This window comes from Euprymna scolopes, chromosome 43 (genome assembly GCF_053919585.1).
Source record: "Euprymna scolopes isolate OS-2025 chromosome 43, ASM5391958v1, whole genome shotgun sequence".
Classification (NCBI taxonomy): Eukaryota; Metazoa; Mollusca; class Cephalopoda; order Sepiida; family Sepiolidae; genus Euprymna; species Euprymna scolopes.
Genome location: NC_136524.1, coordinates 1455107 through 1482606, shown reverse-complemented (window position 1 = coordinate 1482606; position 27500 = coordinate 1455107). Strand labels below are relative to the sequence as shown.

At 36.3% G+C, this 27500-nt stretch overlaps 1 protein-coding gene and 1 pseudogene across 2 annotated transcripts in view; one reads left to right on the top strand and one right to left on the bottom strand.

Moving 5' to 3' along the window:
- The window catches only part of LOC145268437 (uncharacterized), a 1138892-nt gene that overhangs the window by 807532 nt on the left and 303860 nt on the right, over positions 1-27500 (bottom strand). The gene's annotated exons all lie outside the window — the stretch shown is intronic.
- LOC145268533 (U2 spliceosomal RNA) lies at positions 8383-8540 on the top strand (annotated as a pseudogene).

Here is a 27500-nt window from a genome sequence, read left to right as displayed (position 1 = left end):
AACGGCTCATCAAGAACTTATTTACTTTAGACTTGAACACAACCATATTGTAGTCAGCCGGAAAGCAGGAAAACGGAAGACAATTCCACAGGCGTGCAGTTCTAAGAAAGAAGCTTTGTTCATGGAATCTATGTTTAGGTTTAGGCACAGATAAAGAGTGGGGGGAATTATTGATAGTGTTTACAGCTAGACGAGTGTTTCTTGTGAAAGTTTTGCGAGGGGGGGGGACCATAGATTGAAGCTCAGTCGAACACTTTCCATGAAAATAACGATACATCAGAGACAAACTCGCAACATCTCTTCTGTGAGATAGAGGTTGCAAGGAAGAGAAAAGGACATCTCCTACGAGGCTACGAAGTCTATTTTGAACTCCATCAAGGCAGGACAATTTTTTTGTCTGGGGTATTTCCGTTGAGGGGGAACAAGGGCGTGTAGTTCATCAGAGCATCCACCATTAAAATACTGATGCAACATTTCGTCGATGGAACAGAGATTATATGTTACTAGTATTTCAGCCCGGCGTTGCCCGGGTGTTTGGAGGTGTATGCTGAGCAAAAAAAAAAAAAGAGTAAATTTTTTTTTTAATTTGACCCCTATTATGACCCCTTAAAATTTATAGTTTCGGGCTCAAATCACTTAATTAATTAGATCCAAATCACTTAATTAATTAGATCCAGGTTCAAGGAACCTATATCTAAAATTTCAAGTGTCTAGACCCAAAATTGTCGGAGGAGTTGGTAGAGTTCTTAAAGGTCAAATCGTTGAAATTTGACCACTTAACAGCCAAATTTCTGGCTGACACCCGTCACATCGATTTTCCCAAATCTCAGTACCCGGTATTTCAAATTTCGAGTCTATAGACTAAAAATTGACAGAGTAATAATAATAATAATGGTGCTGCGACGAAGGTGGGTTCTCTCTACGTGCTAGAAAATTACTTACGCCTGAATCGCCCACGTATGGAGTATTGTTGTCACACTTGGGCCGGTGCATCCGCTACTAGTCTCTCACTCCTGGACAGGGTTCAAAAGAGAGTCGCCAACCTGATACGTCCTGAAATGTCATCTAAGCTTCAGCCTCTGTCCAATCGACGAAACGTTTCATCCCCCTGCCTGTTCTACAAGTACTTCAACGGTGAATGCTCCAACGAACGACAAGCACTTGTTGCCTCATAGACGCATATATACCCGAAAAACCCGAGACGCAGCAAAATCCCACCCCTTCATCGTAGATATCCGTAGATGTAAGAGAGCCTTCTACTCTAAGAGCGTAGGGAAATGTACACAGACAACAGACAGACACGTTCACTTTTATAGATATAATATAGATATATAAGTGTATTATTATTATTATTAGACGAAGGAACCACTTGTGCGCGTATGTTTACGTGAGATCTTATTTAGTGCAGTGATCTCGATGTATCTATTCCAACTCGTGTTTCCTGTAAATGTTAAACCAAGGAGCTTAAACTGCTTTCAGGAAAAAGGTGTCGCTAGTCATAGCTATTGGTGGTTGGTAAGGTTTCATATAATTATTTAAGAAAACCAGCTTCGTATGGGGGTTCATACAGTCGTAGCTTGCAGTAGCACTCAAACACGGTAATTTTGTTGGTCCTGGATATGACCTTAAACTATATCCGATGGTGAGGGCCCCAGCTTGCAGGCCTTAGGGAGTGTGGAGCCACCCTTTAATTGCCATTGCTCCCAGGTCCACTCTGACCAGGAGTGGTAGCACCTGTTAATCCACATTTGTCATCAATTGAAATGAATGGCTCTCGTCTTCAGGAGGCCTCAAGTTTTGACAAGCTTCTGAGCTTGACCCTTACTCCTTATCTTAAATGGAACACGTATATCAATCTGTTGCCAATGGCCGCTGGAAAAATGGTGGGATCTTTCTATCGATCCGGTAGATATCTCACTGCTGATGCGATTCTCTATCTATATAAGAGCCAGGTACGTCCAAGGATGGAATACTGTTGCCACATCTGGGGCAAGAGCTGCTAGAAAGGACTTGTCCTGCCTTGATAGAGTTCAAAATAGACTTCGAGCTTCGTAGGAGATGTCCTTTTCTCTTCGCTGCAACCTCTTATCTCACAGAAGAGATGTTGCGAGTTTGTCTCTGATGTATCGTTATTTTCATGGAAAGTGTTCGACTGAGCTTCAATCTATGGTCCCCCCTAGCCAAACTTTCATAAGAAACACTCGTCTAGCTGTAAAACACTATCAATAATTCCCCCCACTCTTTATCTGTGCCTAAACCTAAACGTAGATCCCATAAACAAAGCTTCTTTCTTAGAACTGCACGCCTGTGGAATTGTCTTCCGTTTTCCTGCTTCCGGCTGACTACAATATGGTTGTGTTCAAGTCTAAAGTAAATAAGTTCTTGATGAGCCGTTCCATATAAGTTATCAAATTTACCAAATTTTCATTACTAATGATAACTATATTGACCAATTTCTACTGTACACTCTTTAACCCTTATCCTTGAGTGGCCTCTGGGCCTTGATAATGTGGTGATGCCTTGTAAAAAAAAAAAAAAACTATGGGTTAAATAGAATACGACTTAAAAAACAAAATATACTATATTAAAAAATCGTTCTTCAAAATCACCAGATTCGGCATTAAATAACCTGAAAAGGGTTGATATGCCGTAAAACAAAACAAACAAACAACCAACCGGTAATGTTTGAATATATGGTTAAGTGGCAGTTTTAGTAATTTAGAACTGTTTGAAGTTTCACTCATTTTTCGACCAAATTCAAAACAATTATTACAGATATGTTCTCAGCAATATTGTAAAAAAGAACTTAAATGCCTACTAGACAATATCCTCGAGTAACTAAGGCCTCTCTGTACAGCGGTTTGTTAGAAAATCCTGGCATGAGGATACTTATGAAAGATATACTACAACGTATGAAAATGGTTAATTGGAATTGTGCAGCTTTTCCACGTGATGTTAGCTCCAGTAATAACACAAAGCTTGATACTCCACCAGACTAGATAAATTCTTGTCCTGGAATCCATTAAGACAAAGAGACCAAAATGAAAGATATACTACAACGTATGAAAATGGTTAATTGGAATTGTGCACCTTTTCCAAGTGATGTTAGCTCAAGTAATAACACGAAGCTAGATACTCCACCAGACTAGATAAATTCTTGTCCTGGAATCCATTAAGACCAAGAGACCAAAATGAAAGATATACTACAACGTATGAAAATTGTTAATTTGAATTGTGCACTTTCTCCAAGTGATGTTAGCTCAAGTAATAACACAAAGCTAGATACTCCACCAGACTAGATAAATTCTTGTCCTGGAATCCATTAAGACCAAGAGACCAAAATGAAAGATATACTACAACGTATGAAAATGGTTAATTTGAATTGTGCACTTTCTCCAAGTGATGTTAGCTCAAGTAATAACACAAAGCTAGATACTCCACCAGACTAGATAAATTCTTGTCCTGGAATCCATTAAGACCAAGAGACCAAAATGAAAGATATACTACAACGTATGAAAATGGTTAATTTGAATTGTGCACTTTCTCCACGTGATGTTAGCTCCAGTAATAACACAAAGCTTGATACTCCACCAGACTAGATAAATTCTTGTCCTGGAATCCATTAAGACCAAGAGACCAAAATGAAAGATATACTACAACGTATGAAAATGGTTAATTGGAATTGTGCACTTTCTCCAAGTGATGTTAGCTATAGTAATAACACAAAGCTAGATACTCCACCAGACTAGATAAATTCTTGTCCTCGAATCCATTAAGACCAAGAGACCAAAATAAAAGATATACTACAACGTATGAAAATGGTTAATTGGAATTGTGCACTTTCTCCAAGTGATGTTAGCTCAAGTAATAACACAAAGCTAGATACTCCACCAGACTAGATAAATTCTTGTCCTGGAATCCATTAAGACCAAGAGACCAAAATGAAAGATATACTACAACGTATGAAAATGGTTAATTGGAATTGTGTACCTTTTCCAAGTGATGTTAGCTCAAGTAATAACACGAAGCTAGATACTCCACCAGACTAGATAAATTCTTGTCCTGGAATCCATTAAGACAAAGAGACCAAAATGAAAGATATACTACAACGTATGAAAATGGTTAATTGGAATTGTGCACCTTTTCCAAGTGATGTTAGCTCAAGTAATAACACGAAGCTAGATACTCCACCAGACTAGATAAATTCTTATCCTGGAATCCATTAAGACAAAGAGACCAAAATGAAAGATATACTACAACGTATGAAAATGGTTAATCGGAATTGTGCACCTTTTCCAAGTGATGTTAGCTCAAGTAATAACACGAAGCTAGATACTCCACCAGACTAGATAAATTCTTGTCCTGGAATCCATTAAGACCAAGAGACCAAAATGAAAGATATACTACAACGTATGAAAATGGTTAATTGGAATTGTGCACCTTTTCCAAGTGATGTTAGCTCAAGTAATAACACGAAGCTAGATACTCCACCAGACTAGATAAATTCTTGTCCTAGAATCCATTAAGACCAAGAGACCAAAATGAAAGATATACTACAACGTATGAAAATGGTTAATTGGAATTGTGCACCTTTTCCAAGTGATGTTAGCTCAAGTAATAACACAAAGCTAGATACTCCACCAGACTAGATAAATTCTTGTCCTGGAATCCATTAAGACCAAGAGACCAAAATGAAAGATATACTACAACGTATGAAAATGGTTAATTGGAATTGTGCACCTTTTCCAAGTGATGTTAGCTCAAGTAATAACACGAAGCTAGATACTCCACCAGACTAGATAAATTCTTGTCCTAGAATCCATTAAGACCAAGAGACCAAAATGAAAGATATACTACAACGTATGAAAATGGTTAATTGGAATTGTGCACCTTTTCCAAGTGATGTTAGCTCAAGTAATAACACGAAGCTAGATACTCCACCAGACTAGATAAATTCTTGTCCTGGAATCCATTAAGACCAAGAGACCAAAATGAAAGATATACTACAACGTATGAAAATGGTTAATTGGAATTGTGCACCTTTTCCAAGTGATGTTAGCTCAAGTAATAACACGAAGCTAGATACTCCACCAGACTAGATAAATTCTTGTCCTAGAATCCATTAAGACCAAGAGACAAAAATGAAAGTTATACTACAACGTATGAAAATGGTTAATTGGAATTGGAATTAATTTGGCATGCAGTTCTAAGAAAGAAGCTTTGTTCATGGATCCGCGTTTTGATTTAGGCACAGATATATAGTGGGGGAAATTTTTCACAGTAGATTCAGCTAGACGGGTGTTTTTCGTGAAAGATTGGCGAGGGGGGACCAGAGATTGGAGTTCAGACGAGCAGCTGCCATGGAAATAACGATAAAACAAGGATAGGCTCGCAACGTCTCTTCTGGGAGAGAGGTTGCAGGGTAGAGAAAAGGGCATCCCCCACTAACCCACGAAGTCTATTTTGTACTCTGTCAATGCAGGTTAGGCTGTTTTTTGCAGCTCCTGCCCAGATATGGCAACAGTATTCCATCCTTATATATCATTAAGAAAAGCATATATTGCAATTTTTATTAACACAATCTTGATAGAATTTAGTCAAAAATTAAAGCAATCGGCTTCAAATTATTCGAGCTACTGTTCTCATCAAGAGTGTCATTTTCACAAAGCTTCAGTTGATGTAACTTCGGAGCTTCTTTATATGTATCGTGTTGAACTCTGGAATATTTCTGTCGAAGTCAAGAATTTAGACGGAATTTTGAATGAATCCCTTTTATTTCACGTGCGGGGGTAGCTTGCTCTTATTTCGTCAGTCATGATTGAATAGAGTTTCTGTGTGATTCACAATTGCATTTTTCAGTAGTCCACAAAGAATCGAACCTTGAACATTCGGAAGAATATCATTTTTACAATTGATTTTTTTTTCAAGTGCTCTAACCACTAGACCACGAGATCATTAACTCTTTTAATCCCTCCCTTCTATCTCTGTGACACATATATATATATATATATTATATATCCTTGCATTAAATAAAGGTTTCCGTTCGAAATTCCATCCAGATTCCAGAGTTCGACGATAAAATATACCTGAATAAGAGTCAGAGGTTACATTGATTGAAACGTTGTGAAAACGACACTCAAGATGAGAACGGAAGTTCGATGAATCCAATAATACGAATAACCAATCCCCATCGAAAATAATTCAGAAACATTAGCATTAATTATTAGGGCTAGGACAACAGCATATTCTTTTCAGGATTTTATCCGTTGGTCTTCTATGCCTTGTATATAGAGTGATATGATTCTCGGTCGATTAACTGTATGTAACTGTGCCTGTTTTACAAATATTTGAATGGAATGTGCGCTTATGAACTCTTTGCACTTGTGCCCCCTCGACGTACCTATGCCCGACAAACCTGCTTAGCAGCAAAATATCACCTTTTCACTGTTGAGGTCCCTAAAATGTCAGAAAACTATACTGATATGCGGAAGTTTAACTACAGCGTAAACCAACACCTTAACCTTTCTTAGTCATGGTGCCAATTACGTCCAAGTGGCCCCCCAAAAAAAAAAAGAATGAAAAAAGGCACCTTCAGTAAGTTTCCAGACATTTTAGTCACGTGCAAGTGACTCTATAAGCCACTCCGTCGGTCGGTCGGTCTGTCCGTAACACTTTTGTGCTTGGCCTTTTTGGTTAAGATCAAAGGTCTGTTGCTAATAGATGCTGTTCTTAGCTTTTTAAGCTTTTCTTAGCTTGCCGGGAAAGACAAATGGTCTACGTTACGATCCTGGCCGTGGCGAGAAGGGTGATTTGGACGTCGCGTCTGCAAGGTTGCCGGGGGGGGGGTGTTGTCTTTTTCTGATCAAGATCTGATCACGTTCTTTAAACACCAACTACGGGTGAAGATCAGATGTGATAGAAGAAGGCTGCATCGCGCAGCATTTGACAGAAGATGGATACATGTGGCAAGTCTGTGTGTACGAAGAGGAGCCAAATTTGAATACGTGTTCCCCGCCTAGGTGTGGAACACGCAGTTCCGTAAAGTAAAATTAAACAAGTAGTCTCTCAGCTAGCTGAGTGTGTGTTCCATCCCTCCCTGATTAGGAAGCCTCCACGATCCCCATCCCCTCTTACTTGCAATTTTTGTTTTAATCCCTTCCTCTAAATTTTACCCATCTTGGAGAGAAAGAAATACAAACTAACCCCCATCCCTTACCCACAAAATTTTCTTTTCTCCATTCACCCCATCTAGAGGGCATCCCCACCTAGAGACTGACCCACAGAAGCGAGGTTCCTTTTACAAAGCTAGCGAAACGGGCAGTCTATCATCTAGAAGGGGTTGGGAGGGTCCTACTAATCACCTTTTGTTTTTTCTTCCCCCGCCCTCGACACAAATGAATTATTGTACCATTTTTATTGTTATCTTTTTTGTTTTTACACGTCAATAAAAAATGTTTTAAAAATTGGGAGTTAAGTAGGACGCCTCCCAGTATGAAAGGGTGAATGCAGTATTATGGTGAAAGATGCTAGCTGAGAGAAACTTTAGATTTTGTTTAGTTCTGGAGTGACAAGGATGAACAACGACCCCCACAATCCCCCCTTTTTAGTTGGCCATGTGCCTGAGTTTTTTGTTCATTTTCAATGTATTTTTAACATGAATAAAAGATTTAATATCTCAAAGTGTAGTATCTGTTCGGCAGATACTACAAGCAAAGACCATACGTGGGGAAACCCCCACATATCAGACCTTGTCACTATCCAGCTCCCCTGCTCCCCGGGGAGTTGGTCCCCATTTCCCCTTTACTCCTCACATTAAAAATCGGTCTTGTGCCTAATTTGCTCGGTGGGGGAGCAAATATAGACTTCATAGCCTCGTAGGAGATGTCCTTTTCTCTTCCTTGCAACCTCTATCTCACAGAAGAGATGTTGCGAGTTTGTCTCTGCTTTATCGTTATTTTCATGGAAAGTGTTCGACTGAGCTTCAATCTATGGTCCCCCCTCGCCAAACTTTCACAAGAAACACTCGTCTAGCTGTAAACACTATTAATAATTCCCCCCACTCTTTATCTGTGCCTAAACCTAAACGTAGATTCCATGAACAAAGCTTCTTTCTTAGAACTGCACGCCTGTGGAATTGTCTTCCGTTTTCCTGCTTTCCGGCTGACTACAATATGGTTGTGTTCAAGTCTAATTTAAATAAGTTCTTGATGAGCCGTTCCATATAAGTTATCAAATTTACCAAATTTTCATTACTAATGATTACTATATTGTCCAATTTCTACTGTAAACTCTTTAACCCTTATCCTTGAGTGGCCTCTTGGCCTTGATAATGTGGTGATGCCTATGTAAAAAAAAAAATAAAAAATAAAAAATAAAATAAAAACCCTTTTCTTGGCATTTTGGCCAAGATCAAAGTGTAGTATCTGTTTTTACTGCATGCTCTACTTATGTTTGTAACTTTTTGATATAAAGTGGGGGATCACTTTTCTGTATCAATTTAATGTAAAATGATCACACACTTTACAACGAGTCAAAGCCCTTCAAGTCATTCTCCAGATCATTCAAGTTGTTTTTGAAGGATTCCAGTTATTTTTTTAAGCATTCAAGTCATTCTTAAGGTCATTCAATTCATCGTTAAATTCATTACAGTCATTCTAAGTCATTTAGTTTTTATTTATTTAAGTCATTTCAGCCCATTTTTCGGTCATTTTAGTTTATCTTTAAGAATTTCATGTCAATCCTACATTCACGCATTACACGAGAGCACGCGACTAATGGCTATCGGCCTTGTTTGTACAGGCATTTGAAATTGTCGTAGACTCTTAAAAATTCAGTCTGTTTTTGCTATAAATCTTATATTGCTGAGATGAATCTTCTTAGTGACATACAATATAGTTTCCGTTCTGCAAGATCTACCGCAGATGTGCTAACGGTTATATCTCCCAGGATTAGTGAATCTCTTGACAAAGGCTTCCTTTCTAGGGCAATTGCTCTTGACATATTAAAGGCCTTCGACAAGGTATGGCATAAGGGCCTACTTCACAAGCTTTCCAGCTACAGTATAACTGGAAATGTTTTCTCAATCATTAAATCATTTCTCTCCGATAGGCTCATAAGAGTAGTGGTAGATGGACAAAAATCGGAGGCCTGCAATATAAATGCTGGAGTCCCTCAGGGGTCAATCCTGGGCCCAACTCTCTTCCTGATCTACATCAATGACCTCCCTAAACACATACTTAAATCATTCGTTGACATCTATGCTGATGACACGACCATCTACGGCAATACATCAAAGGCTGTAAATGACAAAGCTCTCTCTGATTCTCTCACCTCTGATCTCGAGCGCATGGTTCAGTGGGGGAAGACATGGCTGGTTACCTTTCATGCATCTAAAACCAAACTCCTATCTTTACATCATCAACGCTCTGATCCCCATCTGGCATCAATTGAAATGGCTGGCTCTCGTCCAGGAGAAGCCCCGTGTTTTGACAAGCTTCTGGGTTTGTCCTTTACTCCTGATCTGAAATGGAACACGTACATCAAGTCTGTTGCCAAGGTCGCTGGAAAGATGGTGGGATCCTTCTACCGCTCCAGAAGATATCTCACTACTGATGCAATTCTCTATCTATATAAAAGCCAAGTACGTCCAAGGATGGAATACTGTTGCCATATCTGGACAGGAGCTGCAAAAAACAGCCTATCCTGCCTTGACAGAGTACAAAATAGATTTTGTGGCTTAGTGGGGGATGCCCTTTTCTCTACCCTGCAACCTCTCTCCCACAGAAGAGACGTTGCGAGCCTATCCTTGTTTTATCGTTATTTCCATCGCAGGTGCTCGTCTGAACTCCAATCTCTGGTCTTCCCCTCGCCAATCTTTCACGAAAAACACCCGTCTAGCTGAATCCACTGTGAAAAATTTCCTCCACTCTATATCTGTGCCTAAATCAAAACGCGGATTCCATGAACAAAGCTTCTTTCTTAGAACTGCACGCCTGTGGAACTCTGTTCCGTCTGCTTGCTTCCCACCTAACTACAACTTGGATGTCTTCAAGTCCAATGTTAACAAATTCCTAATGAACCGCCCCCTTAAGTAAACACTTCATCAAATCTCCAGACTAACGTAATGTACTTGCAATAACCCTTATCCCTGAGTGGCTTCCGGGCCTTGATAAGTGGTGATCACTGTGTAAAAAAAAAAAAAAAATGTACGACCGTCGAGGACAAGCTGGATTCTTCTCTTACTTAAGTCAGAAATGGGAAAGGATTTTAATATTGTTTCCTTTTTCACTCGCATACGGTCTATGATCCGTTTCTTCTGCATTTTTCTTTTTGAAATCCTGAGGATGTCCCCCTGCAATAGGGACGAAACGTTGATTACCAATTTATAAATCATTCGCTTTTCCTTCTCAAACAACATATATATCCATATTTTTATTACATTTTCACCCCAAACAAGGCACATTGCCACCTTGGTGTAGGGGGTTACTATAAGAGGCAACCATGACTGGAGTACTATGTAGGGATTTGGGCAGCAAGATGTTGGTTCACGTTACACTTGAATTTCTGCATGTCAGTACAGTTAGGGAAGCAGTGACCGGGAATGGAATTCCAGAGTCTAGCGGTTCTGGGGAAGAAACTACTGGAGTAGAAAGATCTTTTACATCTAGGGATCTCTTCAGTGTGGGGGTGGGATTTAGCTGCCTCTCAGGTTTATCGAGGGTGTCTACGTCATGGGGGAACAAGTGTGTGCAGTTCGCCAGAGCATTCACCATTAAAATACTTGTAGAATAGGCAGAGGGATGCAACGTTTCGTCGATGGGACAGAGGCTGAAGCTTAGATGCCAGTTCAGAGCCTATCAGATTTGCGACTCTCTTTTGAACCTTGTCTAGGAGTGACAGACTAGTAGCAGATGCATCAGCCCAAATATGACAGCAATACTCCATACATGGGTGAATTGTGGCCTTAGAGAGGTACAGGATACTTTCGGGTGTTAGTAGTTTTCTAGCACTGTAGAGGGAGCCTACGTTCTTTGCAGTGGCCCTGGCAATGCTTTCAATATAATTGTTCCAACTCATGTTTCCTGTGAACGTTAGGCCAAGGAGTTTAAAAGATGTACTTTCAGATAAGGAGTCTTTGGTCATCGCTATTGGTGGTAGAGAAGGTTTCTTGTAGTTATTGAAGGAAACAAGTTTAGTCTTGGCAGCATTGAATGTGACCTTCCATTTTTGTCCCCATTCCACTACAGGTTGGAGGTCATCCTCTAGTGTTCCTGCCATTTCTTTAGATATGTGTTCATTTGTTTTCCTGTCGTGTCTGTTATAGAGTGTGGTGTCATCAGCATATATACCCATCTCTAGCAGTATCAGAATTTTTGTAGGAATTTTTGACACCCCTAACACGAAACTGCGAATACAATATAAAAATCTCGTAATTTCTCTGTTAAAAGTGGGTTATTTATTTTCTTTATGGATTATACTTCCAAAATAAACTATTACAGTTGTTTTAAAAGTAATAGAAATATTTTTTTTATTTTTTTAAAAGCAGTAATGAATTTTCCGAACTCAATATTTTTCAATTTTTAAACTTAAAAAATCTATCAAAATTTTTCTATTGATTCTATTTTTACGATATTTTCAGGGTCAATGTGAAATTTTATGTTCTTTCCAATAAACCGAATATAATATTTTAGACAAACGTTTTTTTTTAAATTCACGCCCCCCCAAGTGTCACCCATTTTGAAATGTCTATTAAAAAGTAAATAATTTATGTCGCACAAATTGAAGAGAAAAGGTCAATAAATAATATATTCAAATTTAAAACAAAAAAAAAATCGCTTTTTTAGAAATTTACCTGTAAAGTCCGAAGTTTAAAACCTTATTTTATAAGAACACATTGTTTTTTTTTGTCTTTTTTTTGTCTTTTTTTTTTTTAATGAAACCTTGGTCCTTGCTCCTTTAATTGGAAAAAATAATTAGGGCTTGAATTACATTTTTCAAGGAGTTATAAGCTTGAAAAGACAGGGGGTTGAATAATTCACGCCTCTCATTTTGAAATGTCTATTAAAAAGTAAATAATTAATTTATGTCGTGGAGTTTTATATATCACAAATTGAAGAGAAAAGGTCAATAAATAATATATTCAAATTTAAAACAAAAAAAAAATCGCTTTTTTAGAAATTTACCTGTGCAGTCCGAAGTTTAAAACCTTATTTTATAAGAACACATTGTTTTTTTTGTCTTTTTTTTTTTTTAATGAAACCTTGGTCCTTGCTCCTTTAATTGAAAAAATAATTAGGGCTTGAATTACATTTTTCGAGGAGTTATAAGCTTGGAAAGATGGGGTGGAATTATTCACTATTTTCATGAAATTTCTGACACTGCTAACCCATCTCAGAGACAATTTTGTCAGGGACGTCAATACATTAAAAAAAAAACCTATTGTAAACTGATATGGACAAGTCAATGTATAGCGACTACGCAAATTTTAAAGGAACACTGTACCTGTCAAAATTATGACATCTACACTAACACCTTCCCACTCTCTCTCTCTCTCTCTTTCCTTCCTTCTCGCTCTCCCTCTTTCCTTCTCGCTCTCCCTCTCTCTCTCTCTCTCACCTAAGCAAAAGGCAGTTAAAATTTAACATTCTTTTCTTTACCATCCTCTCTCCATCCCCTCCTGTCGTCGTAAACCAGAAAGTGGGTTACATCACTCGTTACAAGGTCATTTGAGTTTCATAATTATATATATATATATGAGTTGACTACACAACACGTTTCCCTAAATGGAACGGTCTTCTATTTTCGTAGGACATGATCGAATAGATGTAGATGGGTGATTTAGGATATAAAAGGTTATATGCCTGTCTCTTGATCTGTCTGTCTCTGTATCGTCAAACTAACACTCGTCTAGCTACAACCACTATCAATAATTTCCCACACTCTTTATCTGTGCGTAAACATAACCGTATATTCCATGAACAAAGTTTCTTTCTTAGAACTGCACGCCTGTGGAACTCTCTTCCGTTTGCCTGCTTTCCAACTGACTACAATCTGACTATCTTCAAGTCCAATGCAAACAAGTTCTTGATGAATCAAGTATCCAAGGATGGAGTACTGTTGCCACATCTGGGCAGGAGCTGCTAAAAACACTGTCCTGCTTTGACAAAGTATAAAATAGACTCCGTGGTTTAGTGGGGGATGTCCTTTTCTCTTCCCTGCAACCTCTCTCCCACAGGAGAGACTTTACGAGCTTGTCTTTGTTTTATTGTTACTTCCATGGCAGGTGCTCGTCTGAGCTCCGATTCCTGGTTCTCCCTCGCCGATCTTTCACAATAAACACCTGTCTAGCTGAAAGCACTATCAAAAATTTCCCCCACTCTTTATCTGTGCTTAAACCTAAACGCAGATTCCATGAACAAAGCTTCTTTCTTAGAACTGCACGCCTGTGGAACTCTGTACTGTTTGCCTGTTTCCCACCTGACTACAACCTGGATGTCTTCAAGTCCAACATGAACAAATTCCTGATGAACCGCCTCCTTAAGTAAGACATTTATCAAATATCCAATACTAACGTACTGTAGTTGAAATAACCCTTATCCCCGAGTGGCCTCCGGGCCTTGATAAGTGGTGACTACCTTGTAAAAAAAAAAAAAAAAAAAAAAAAACCTGCTAAATTACATACACAGAAAACTTTGCACAAATATAGTAAAATAGCCCCAAAACGGAGTCTTTTTATTAGTCCTAAAAGATCCCCCCCCCCGGGGCACATCAAAGAGTTATCGCAAAGTATAGACAAACAAAATTATATAGAAATGAGTTAGTTACCACTTTTCAGAAAGTTTTATAAAAATCCAAGGCATTGATTTTTTTTTAATGAGAACAAAATGTCAGTTTTAGTGATTTTAACCCGAAAGGGACCTCTAGGGGGGGGGGGGCAACCAGAGTTTCCCGGAAAATCTGTTCTGTTACTTTTCTTTTTACTCATATCATGTTTAATGTTTGTGCAAATTATTTTTAAAAATTCCAAGGCGTAGTTATTAAGACAAGTGCGGACAGACACACGGACGAACGGACAAGACAGAATTTACAGGTCTACCCTATTGGGAGACCAAAAAAATATTATGTTTAAACATATTGTACAACCGGGCAACGCCGGGCGTCGAGCATGACTGTACATATAAATAAAACGGAAAAATCGTTATAAGCTGTTGACGTGAAAGGGAAAACACGGTTTACAAAAATTAGTATTCGAAAAAAAAAAATGAAATAAAATAAGATAATAATTCATAGATCAGTCGCAAAAATATGATGGGAAAAACTGTTTATAATTTTCGCGCAAACAGAAAAAAATTTGAGCAAAAAAATTGAAATATCGAAAAAACAAAAACAAACAAAAAATGTTGGCAATCGTAAGAAAAATGTTAAAAAATCTTCTTAAAGTCGACAGAAAAAAAAAGTATACCGTTGCTTAGCGTTTTTAAAACACACACATATATATATACATATATATATGTGTGTGTGTGTGTGTATGTATTTGATTGTATCTGTGTATATATATAAATTCATATAAACATACATATAACTACTTCATTTACTCACATAAATTTAATATACGAAAGTATAGATTTATGCGTAAACTTTAAGTATTTACTTCAAAAGTGCTCAATACGTAGGTAGAGCTAGTTAGTAATTTATAAAATATATATGGCGATTAAGCTACACTGAATATTCTGCGTTTCATCCACTGTAGGATTCGTCAAGCTTATGCGCAAATTTTGTGGTTGCTTCTTGTTTTTATATATGTTGAGGATTTCTAGTTAGCCAATCAGCTTTCTAGTATCCACCGCGCCCCCTCCTATCAGCCAATGGGCATGCATTTTATCGAACAAAGGATCTGTTTTAGAACTAGGTTAGTGGTTTAAGATAGGAGGGGGCACGGTGTATACTAGAAAGCTCATTGGCTAACTAGAAATCCTCAGCATATATAAAAACAAGAAGCAACCACAAAATTTGCGCATAAGCCTGACGAATCCTATAGTGGATGAAACGCAGAATATTCAGTGTAGTTTAATCGCCAGATATATTTTATAAATTACTAAACATACATATATAGATATATACATTTTAATATACATATATGCATAATTATACATATGTATATATACATACATAATTATATACATATATATATACATACATAATTATACAATTATATACATATATATATACACATATGTGTATAACTATTTCATTTACTCACATAAAATTAATATACGAAAGTATAAATTTATGCGTAAACTTTAAGTATGTATTTCAAAAGTGCTCAATACGTAGGTAGAGCAAGTTAGTAATTTATAAAATATATATAATACATGCAAGTGTATATATATATATATGTATATACATATGTATACATACATATATATGTGTGTGTGTGGCGATTAAGCTACACTTAATATTCCACGTAGCTTAAGCCTGAACAATCCTAGAGTGGACGAAACGCGGAATATTCAGTGTAGCTTAATCGCCACACACACACACACACATATATATATATATATATATATATATATATATATATATATGTATACATATGTATATACATATATATACATACATACACATGTACCTATTTACTATGCCTCCCCACGGGACAGAGTTAGACACCAGGGTCGTTGTTTAACGTGGAGAAAAGGTACAAAAATAAAAATTGTCTCAGTCGTGAAGGATTTCTCATACATGTATATACATATATATATATACATATATATGTATACACATGTATATACATATACATAATTGCATATACATGTATATACATATATATGTATACACATGTATATATTTGCATATACATACACATGTATATGCATATACATAATTGCATATACATGTATATACATATACACACACATATATATACACATGTATATACATAAACATGTATATACATAAACATATATATACACATGTATATACATAAACATATATACATATACATGAATATATATATACATATATACATACATACATGCATATATGTATACATATGTATACGTACATGTATATACATATATATGTACATATACATCTATACATATGCATATATATATATATATATATATATATATTGTTTATAAAATAGAATTATCCACTGACAGGTGTTTCGTCGTCTACAACTCATCAGAGTGGCTCAATCTAACGAGATTCGAAAGAGCCCTAACTCTTAACCTCGCACGACTGTTTGGATATCAGACATGTATATATGTCTGTGTGTATACGTATGTATGTATGTATGTATGTATATATATATATATAATATAATATACACACACACATATATATACATATATATATATATATATAAAACTCCAATCAAGTGTTTCCTTTTCAGATTAAATATGTTTTTAACTCTTTTTCAAAGTGTTTTTTAACATGTTTTATTAACTGTTTGCTCTTATATATATATATATATATATATATATATATATATATATATATACAAAGGGCGAATGAACTCTTTTTCTGGGTCAACGGCCAACTAGCACCGTGTATATTTGTGTGTGTATGTGTATTGGGGTGGAGAGGGCTCCCGTAAGCCGTGGTGAAGGCAACCTTTCTAGGAGAAGCAAATCTCTGATTTTAAAAAAACCATAAAGCGGAAGACCATTACCCGCATCAAGCTAGTCTGCAGTTTAATTTGTTGCTGGCTATCTTGCTCTTGCTTGTTGCTGGATCTCAACATTTTGAACTGAGAGAGAGACAGCTGTCGTACAAAGCTAAGACTCTGTAACATCATATTTGTATAGATACTCCCTCAGGCATTTGGACTCATGGATTTTAAATGTCTGAGGGAGTGGCACTCGTCTGACAAGACGTTGCAATTAATGAAACCAAAGGGATGTAGTGTTTACCTGATATACACAACGGTAAACCACAAACTAATATAAATAACAGTATTTATATATAGAAAATGTCATCCTAACCGAATAAAAAAAAGCTCAATAAGCAATAGAGCGTAGAGCTTATTATAAGAGAGAGAAAATTAAAACTGTAATTTATTGTTCGACTGAATACTCCAAAAAACAATTTACAAAGTCCTTAGTCCGCAGAGTTTCAAAGAATGCAATTCTTATAATTCTTCTCATCAGAGGACATAAAGAAATCAGCAAATTATATTTGTAGCAATGCTAGAATTTGCTAGTTAAGGTATTAAGTCAAACCGCCATTTATATTAGTTACAAATTGCCAAATAAAAAAAATGAAAAAATGTTGGATATGTAAATAACTAATATAAAAATGAACCGCACATAATATTTCAGCTTGACTGAAACTCCTGTAGAGTTGATCCAAAATGCAAAATTGTTCTTTAGATAGAATATATTCCAAGATCAATCCAGCATAACGATGCATATGATCTGATTGGAAAGTATTCAAAACACCTGAAATAATGCAAATTGTGGTTGTTTTCCCGACAGTGCAGTAGTCCAAAGAGAAGTCTGTCTCTAGTCTAATATTAAGAAGACAAAAATCCAATTTCTTAATGCTGCAATATTTTAAACTAGCGGGGGTACCCGGCGTTGCCCGAGTGTTTGTTTCCGGGACGGGGGGGGAGTTTTAAAAAATGTTATGGTAGGTAAGTAGGAAGGATCAAACCCGGAGTCATGAGTAAAAGTAGGAAAATAAAGTGTGAAAAAAAAAACAAAAAAAACAAACATCTGCAACGTTAACAGATCGGCCACCAAGAAAAGTCCATTCTAGTTGTTTAGGAAAAAAAAAAAAAAAAAAAAAAAACGACTACGGTAGGCTGGCGCGAACGTGAAAATATGTGAATCGTCCAGCACGCTAACCACTACGCCACAGAGCACTGCAGCTTAGTTTAGTGATTTTAAATAACTTCACATGAAAGAACTACGAAGCCAAACCGGTGTTCTCTTCTCAACTGTTCCTTGTGAACGATCCCCAAACGGTGTTAAGTGGTGGCAGGGGGAGGAGGAATTTATTAGAGAGAAAATATTTTACCACTTCCATTGATCCTAACCGATTTTGGCCGTGACTTCTCAGCAGAAAAAGTATAGAAATCTAAGATTATCGAGGAATTTGAGAAATAATAAGCCTATAACACACCTCAGATATTGTTCTGCCGTTTGTGCATATTATATTTGCATGAAATATCTTGATTTTTAATCCTATTAAGATCAAAATCCGACGGGAAAAATGAGTTCATTTTATTTATATAGAGATCATAAATTTACTAGCGGGGGTACCCGGCGTTGCCCGGGTGTTTGTAGGTGTGTGTGGTGTTAAATAAAAAATAACTCGGGGGGGGGGGGGTAGGATCGAATTCGAAGTCCTGAGGTGAAGTTTGAAAATAAAATCGGCCAGCCAGAATGAGTTAGTGAAAGATGTTTGAATTTATTTAAGAATGGAATTGACAGGTGCAACGACGACGACGACGTAGGTTTGTTTGTTATAAGCGAAGTAAAAAAAGAAATCAACGCTAACACTTAAGCTGGGAAAGAAAACACAAAAAAAAACCAACATAATGCAAACGAACGATGAAAACAGAAAAAAAACACGTGAAAAATGGCTTAAATAAGCCTGTTTCGATATTAAAATTTAAAAAATCGGTGGGTACCCGGGTGTCTTTGGGTGTCGCTAAGAATAAGCGAAGTAAAAAAAAAAAAAAAAAGCAGAAAAACGAAACACTGGTTCAATATGAAAATTTAAAAAATCGAAAAAAAAACAAAAAAAAACATCTCACACCACGATTCGAACCCAAAACGTTTAGATAATGAACCAAGGCCATAAGCAACTGAGCTAAGGCGACGTACATGAAATTTGTTCAGTTCTTCAACTATTTAAAGTAAATCAGGTTGCAACGTCATTTGACGTATGCGTAGAATCGGTTATTGTAACGAGATGACCGTTTTTGTTGACCCCCCCCTGTCGAAAATTGTCGATTTCGGGGTGAAAAGTTAACGTTTTTGGCCAATTATTCGATATTTTTCGAGCAAAGGATGGAGCTTCGATGTGATACCGAGTTTGTGAATTTTCGTGGCGTCTATCGAAAGTTTTTAACAGACATCCAAACATACACACATACATACATACATACATACATTTTCGCTTTTGTATATATAGATTATATTTTTTACTAGAATATCTTGTCCTTTTCTTTTCAAGCTTTTGCAACTAGTCCTTTACTTTTCCATGTTTAAGCTTAACCATATTACTTTTTATGCTCGCATTTTTCTATTGCAATAACATTATATAATCAATTCTTAATGCTGGAATATTTTAAGTAATAAATTTATATTTTTTACTAGAATATCTTGTCCTTTTCTTTTCCAGTTTTAGCTACTAGTCCTTTACTTTTCCATGTTTAAGCTTAACCATATTACTTTTCATGCTCGCATTTTTTTTATTGTAATAAAATTATATAATCAATTCTTAATGCTGCAATATTTTAAATTATAAATTTATTATATTTTTTACTAGAATGTCTAGTCCTTTTCTTTTCCAGTTTTTACAACTAGTCCTTTACTTTTCCATGTTTAAGCTTAACCATATTACTTTTTATGCTCGCATTTTTCTATTGTAATAAAATTATATAATCAATTCTTAATGCTGCAATATTTTAAATTATAAATTTATTATATTTTGGACTAGAATGTCTAGTCCTTTTCTTTTCCAGTTTTAACAACTAGTCCTTTACTTTTCTATGTTTAAGCTTAACCATATTACTTTTTATGCTCGCATTTTTCTATTGCAATAACATTATATAATCAATTCTTAATGCTGGAATATTTTAAGTAATAAATTTATATTTTTTACTAGAATATCTTGTCCTTTTCTTTTCCAGTTTTAGCTACTAGTCCTTTACTTTTCCATGTTTAAGCTTAACCATATTACTTTTCATGCTCGCATTTTTTTTATTGTAATAAAATTATATAATCAATTCTTAATGCTGCAATATTTTAAGTTATACATTTATTATATTTTTTACAAGAATATCTTGTCCTTTTCTTTTCCAGTTTCAACAACTAGTCCTTTACTTTTCCATGTTTAAGCTGAACCATATTACTTATCATGCTCGCATTTTTCTATTGTAATCCATGAATTTTCCAGGTTTCCAGTAAATTCACTTGTTTATTTCAGTCTTATCTTTTGTCCCCATAAACATAAGACACATATGTAATAACAATATACGGCACTCGTCTGCTTTCAAGAAAATCCCCGCTCAATTATCTCCATTTAATTTTTTTCATTCCCTCTGTTTTACAGTGAATTAGTAGCAACAGTAGTCGCTGAAGTGACGTGGTTGTTATGGAAAGCAGTCATAAAAAACGTCGCTCACTTCCTTACGTTTTTTTCTATGGTTTTGAGCACCAGTAAATTTATTATAACTTTTGTTTTACTGAACAATATATTTTTATTCTTTGTTTTATCTTATTTCAGTCGAAGTTCTCATAAATCAAGGGGCCCACAACCTGGGGCTAGCACTTGAACTCTATATGAGATACAAAGATATTCGAATGTTCCATTAAACTTCTTTATCTCTCAAACACTGAAGGAATTAAGACCATAATTTTCTCCCCCAATTACCTTTACTCCTGATCTTAAATAAAACACGTACATCAAATCTGTTGCCAAGGCCGCTGGAAAAATGGTGGGATCTTTCTATCGATCCGGTAAATATATCACTGATCTATTCTCTATCTATATAGGAGCCAGGTACGTCCAAGGATGGAATACTGTTGCCACATCTGGGCAGGAGCTGCTAGAAAGGACTTGTCCTGCCTTGATAGAGTTCAAAATAGACTTCGTAGCCTCGTAGGAGATGTCCTTTTCTCTTCCTTGCAACCTTTATCTCACAGAAGAGATGTTGCGAGTTTGTCTCTGATGTATCGTTATTTTCAGGGAAGGTGTTCAACTGAGCTTCAATCTATGGTCCCCCCTCGCCAAACTTTCACAAGAAACACTCATCTAGCTGTACACACTATCAATAATTTCCCCCACTCTTTATCTGTGCCTAAACCTAAACGTAGATTCTATGAGCAAAGCTTCTTTCTTAGAACTGCACGCCTGTGGAATTGTCTTCCGTTTTCCTGCTTTCCGACTGACTACAATATGGTTGTGTTCAAGTCTAACGTAAATAAGTTCTTGATGAGCCGTTCTATATAAGTTATCAAATTTACCAAATTTTCATTACTAATGATTACTATATTGTCCAATGTCTACTGTACACTCTTTAACCCTTATCCTTGAGTGGCTTCTTGGCCTTGATAAGTGGTGATGCCTATGTAAAAAAAAAAGAAGACTATCTCCTCACTCTAAGAGCTTCCTTCCATTACTCATCTAAGTATGACATTTTATAAATATGAATCGCTTCACAACAACAACATCTCTAAGACTCTCTTTTAATGAAACCCCTATATTCTTGCTGCCCAAATCCCTACATAGTACCCCAGTAGTTGTTGCCCCTGATAGTAGCCCCCTACACCAAAGTGGCAATGATAGTAGCCCCCTACACCAAGGTGAAAATGTAATAATAATAAAAAAATAACACCAGTCCCGCAACAAACGATGGTTACACCCGCACGGACATGAACACGTGTTACACCTAAAACATTCATTCTTTCAACAGTAAATAAACGACACGTTTATCTTCTCCAGCAATTGAGTTTTTGTTTCCTTCATTCCATTCGTTTCCTTTTGTAACGGGATTAGGATTTATATATCTTAGTCCTTTACAAAGTACAAGATACATATATATAGGTGTGAGTAGTTTTCTAGCACGATAGAGGGAAGCCACCTTCCTTGCAGCAGCCTCAATGTATTCCAGTTCATATTTCCCCGTGAACGTTACTTAATTGGTGACGTCAGCGAGACGTGCGACTTTAGTGAAACGACCTTATGTTTACGTGGGCCACGTTTGAGTAGGTTGGTGAGCGCGATCACTGGGGAGAGCTGAATGGGTGCGAAAGGGAGGTGTTAGGGGTAGGGTTAGGACACCGGCATTGACGAGGGGAAAGAGATAAGGGAGACGAGAGGCCATAGGAGAGCAGGACGTCAAAAAGAGGGGACAGGAACGTTGCAGGCCTTTCCATGAACGCGGAAGATAATGGGATGTGGTTCTAATAACGTAGCTGACCTAGTTTCCCCATCTCTCTTCCGCTCCCTTTCCTCCACCTCCTCTCTCTCTCTCTCTTTACTTTTCTCTCTCTCTCTCTTTACTTTTCTCTCTCTCTCTCTCTCTCTTTACTTCTCTCTCTCTTTACTTCTCTCTCTCTTTACTTCTCTCTCTCTTTACTTCTCTCTCTCTTTACATCTCTCTGTCTCTCTTTACTTCTCTCTCTCTTTACTTCTCTCTCTCTCTTTTTACTTCTCTCTCTCTTTACTTCTCTCTCTCTCTCTCTCTCTTTACTTCTCTCTCTCTTTACTTCTCTCTCTCTACTTCTATCTCTCTCTTTACTTCTCTCTCTCTCTTTACTTCTCTCTCTCTTTACTTCTCTCTCTCTCTCTCTTTAATTCTCTCTCTCTTTACTTCTCTCTCTATCTCTTTACTTCTCTCTCTCTCTTTACTTCTCTCTCTCTCTCTCTTTACTTCTCTCTCTCTTTACTTCTCTCTCTCTCTTTACTTCTCTCTCTCTCTCTCTTTACTTCTCTCTCTCTTTACTTCTCTCTCTCTTTACTTCTCTCTCTCTCTTTACTTCTCTCTCTCTCTTTACTTCTCTCTCACTCTCTTTATTTCTCTCTCTCTCTTTACTTCTCTCTCTCTCTTTACTTCTCTCTCTCTTTACTTCTCTCTCTCTTTACTTCTCTCTCTCTCTTTACTTCTCTCTCTCTCTTTACTTCTCTCTCTCTCTTTACTTCTCTCTCTCTCTCTTTACTTCTCTCTCTCTCTTTACTTCTCTCTCTCTTTACTTCTCTCTCTCTTTACTTCTCTCTCTCTTTACTTCTCTCTCTCTCTTTACTTCTCTCTCTCTCTTAACTTCTCTCTCTCTCTCTCTTTACTTCTCTCTCTCTCTCTTTACTTCTCTCTCTCTCTCTCTCTTTACTTCTCTCTCTCTCTTTACTTCTCTCTCTCTCTTTACTTCTCTCTCTCTCTTTACTTCTCTCTCTCTCTCTTTACTTCTCTCTCTCTCTTTACTTCTCTCTCTCTTTACTTCTCTCTATCTCTTTACTTCTCTCTATCTCTTTACTTCTCTCTCTCTCTTTACTTCTCTCTCTCTCTTTTTACTTCTCTCTCTCTCTCTTTACTTCTCTCTCTCTCTCTTTACTTCTCTCTCTCTCTCTCTCTTTACTTCTCTATCTCTCTTTACTTCTCTCTCTATCTCTTTACTTCTCTCTCTCTCTTTACTTCTCTCTATCTCTTTACTTCTCTCTATCTCTTTACTTCTCTCTCTCTCTTTACTTCTCTCTCGCTCTCTTTACTTCTCTCTCTCTCTTTACTTCTCTCTCTCTCTTTACTTCTCTCTCTCTCTTTACTTCTCTCTCTTTCTTTACTTCTCTCTCTCTTAACTTCTCTCTCTCTCTCTTTACTTCTCTCTCTCTCTTTACTTCTCTCTCTCTCTTTACTTCTCTCTCTCTCTTTACTTCTCTCTCTCTCTTTACTTCTCTCTCTCTTTCTTTACTTCTCTCTCTCTTTCTTTACTTCTCTCTCTCTTTACTTCTCTCTTTCTCTCTTTACTTCTCTCTCTCTTTACTTCTCTCTCTCTCTCTTTACTTCTCTCTCTCTCTTTACTTCTCTCTCTCTCTCTTTACTTCTCTCTCTCTCTCTTTACTTCTCTCTCTCTTTACTTCTCTCTCTCTCTCTTTACTTCTCTCTCTCTCTTTACTTCTCTCTCTCTCTTTACTTCTCTCTCTCTTTACTTCTCTCTCTCTCTTTACTTCTCTCTCTCTCTTTCTTTACTTCTCTCTCTCTCTTTACTTCTCTCTTTCTCTCTTTACTTCTCTCTCTCTTTACTTCTCTCTCTCTCTCTTTACTTCTCTCTCTCTCTCTCTTTACTTCTCTCTCTCTCTCTCTTTACTTCTCTCTCTCTTTACTTCTCTCTCTCTCTTTACTTCTCTCTCTCTCTCTTTACTTCTCTCTCTCTCTCTTTACTTCTCTCTCTCTCTTTACTTCTCTCTCTCTTTACTTCTGTCTCTCTCTCTTTACTTCTCTCTCTCTCTTTACTTTTCTCTCTCTCTCTTTACTTCTCTCTCTCTCTCTCTCTTTACTTCTCTCTCTCTCTCTTTACTTCTCTCTCTCTCTCTTTACTTCTCTCTCTCTCTCTTTACTTCTCTCTCTCTCTTTACTTCTCTCTCTCTCTTTACTTCTCTCTCTCTCTCTTTACTTCTCTCTCTCTCTTTACTTCTCTCTCTCTCTTTACTTCTCTCTCTCTCTCTTTACTTCTCTCTCTTTCTTTACTTCTCTCTCTCTTTACTTCTCTCTCTCTCTCTTTACTTCTCTCTCTCTCTTTACTTCTCTCTCTTTCTTTACTTCTCTCTCTTTCTTTACTTCTCTCTCTCTCTTTACTTCTCTCTCTCTCTGTACCTCTCTCTCTCTCTGTACCTCTCTCTCTCTTTCTCTTTACTTCTCTCTCTCTCTCTTTACTTCTCTCTCTCTCTCTCTTTCTTTACTTACTCTCTCTTTCTTTTCTCTCTCTCTCTTTACTTACTCTCTCTCTCTCTTTACTTCTCTTTCTCTCTCTTTACTTCTCTCTCTCTTTACTTCTCTCTCTCTCTCTCTCTCTCTTTACTTCTCTCTCTCTCTCTCTTTACTTCTCTCTCTCTCTCTCTTTACTTCTCTCTCTCTCTCTTTACTTCTCTCTCTTTCTTTACTTCTCTCTCTCTCTTTACTTCTCTCTCTCTTTACTTCTCTCTCTCTCTTTACTTCTCTCTCTCTTTCTTTACTTACTCTCTCTTTCTTTACTTACTCTCTCTCTTTACTTCTCTTTCTCTCTCTCTCTCTCTCTCTCTTTACTTCTCTCTCTCTTTACTTCTCTCTCTCTGTACCTCTCTCTCTCTCTTTCTCTTTACTTCTCTCTCTCTCTTTCTTTACTTACTCTCTCTTTCTTTACTTACTCTCTCTCTTTACTTCTCTCTCTCTCTCTCTCTCTCTCTCGTTACTTCTCTCTCTCTCTCTTTACTTCTCTCTCTCTTTACTTCTCTCTCTCTCTTTACTTCTCTCTCTCTCTCTCTCTTTACTTCTCTCTCTCTCTCTTTACTTCTCTCTCTCTCTTTACTTCTCTCTCTCTCTCTTTACTTCTCTCTCTCTCTTTACTTCTCTCTCTCTCTTTACTTCTCTCTCTCTTTACTTCTCTCTCTCTTTACTTCTCTCTCTCTCTTTACTTCTCTCTCTCTTTACTTCTCTCTCTCTCTTTACTTCTCTCTCTCTCTTTACTTCTCTCTCTTTCTCTTTTTACTTCTCTCTCTCTCTCTTTACTTCTCGCTCTCTCTCTTTACTTCTCTCTCTCTCTCTTTACTTCTCTCTCCCCCTCTTTGTATCTCTCTCTGTACGTATCACTAGTTAGCCGCCCGGCTTTGCTCGGTTATAAAATATCCTTAAATATGATATGTTGTACAATTAAAGAAAACGTTATATTTACTTAAATAATCTGACGAAAAAAGCCGATCATTATTATCCGGTCCATTGAAACAAGTATCCCGCACACTAGGTGTGTCAGAAATTTCGTGAAAAATAGTGAATAATTCCACCCCGTCTTTCCAAGCTTATAACTACTCGAAAAATAAAATTCAAGCCCTAATTTTTTTTTCCATTAAAAGGGCGGGTTTGTATTACTGTACACATAGATTCGAAAAAGTTGTCAAAAAACAAATATATAACAAATAAAAGTTATCAAAGGCAAGATAAGTTACTTTTCTACCAAACTGGATATATTTTTCGTGTTTTTATTCAATGTAACATGTTTATTCAGCTCGAAAAACATGCAGTGTTTACCGATGTATTGGACAATTCAAAATGGCGGCCGACTCTCTCTTAAACACGGTAAGTTCGAGAAAAGGTGTTATAAATAATGAACAAACAAAATAATATTAAAAAAACACCGAATATATGTCAACCTATGTCACGGTAACATATATTGAGCGAATTTCTAACAGTATTTTGTCTAGTTTATCATTTATAACACCTTTTCTCGAACTTACCGTGTTTAAGAGAGAGTCGGCCGCCATTTTGAATTCTCCAATACATCGGTAAACACTGCATGTTTTTCGAGCTGAATAAACATGTTACATTGAATAAAAACACGAAAATTATATCCATTTTGGTAGAAAAGTAACTTATCTTGCCTTTGATAACATTTATTTGTTATATATTTGTTTTTTTGACAACTTTTTCGAATCTATGTGTACAGTAATACAAACCCAAAAGGGCAAAGACCAAGGTTTCATTAACAAAAAAAAAACAACGTGTTTTTTTTAAAAAGGTTTTAAACTTCGGACTTTACTGGTAAATTTCTAAAAAAAACATCACTTTTATTTTGTTTTAAATTTGAATATATTATTTATTGACCTTTTCTCTTCAATTTGTGATATATAAAACTTTGGTGAGTAAATTCATTATGTATTTTTTCATAGACATTTCAAAATGGGAGGCGTGAATTATTCGACCCCCTGTCTTTCCAAGCTTATAAATACTCGAAAAATGTAATTCAAGCCCTAATTTTTTTTTCAATTAAAAGGGCAAAGACCAAGGTTTCATTAACAAAACAAAAACAAAAAACAAAAAACAAACAACGTGTTTTTTTAAAAAAGGTTTTAAACTTCGGACTTTACTGGTAAATTTCTAAAAAAACATCACTTTTATTTTGTTTTAAATTTGAATATATTATTTATTGACCTTTTCTCTTCAATTTGTGATATATAACACTTCGGTGAGTAAATTCATTATGTATTTTTTCATAGACATTTACAAAATGGGAGGCGTGAATTATTCGACCCCCTGTCTTTCCAAGCTTATAAATACTCGAAAAATGTAATTCAAGCCCTAATTTTTTTTTCAATTAAAAGGGCAAAGACCAAGGTTTCATTAACAAAACAAAAACAAAAAACAAACAACGTGTTGTTTTAAAAAAGGTTTTAAACTTCGGACTTTACTGGTAAATTTCTAAAAACACATCACTTTTATATTGTTTTAAATTTGAATATATTATTTATTGACCTTTTCTCTTCAATTTGTGATATATCACACTTTGGTGAATAAATTAACTATTTACTTTTTAATAGACATTTCAAAATGGGAGGAATGTATTATTCGACCCCCTGTCTTTCCAAGCTTATAACTACTCGAAAAATGTAATTCAAGCCCTATTTTTTTTTTTCAATTAAAGGAGCAAGGTTTCATTTAAAAAAAACAAGCAACAAAAAAATGTGTTTTTAAAAAAAAAAGGTTTTAAACTTCGGACTTTACAGGTAAATTTTAAAAAAAACACTCCTTTTTTTGTTTTAAATTTGAATATATTATTTATTGATCTTTTATCTTCAATTTGTGA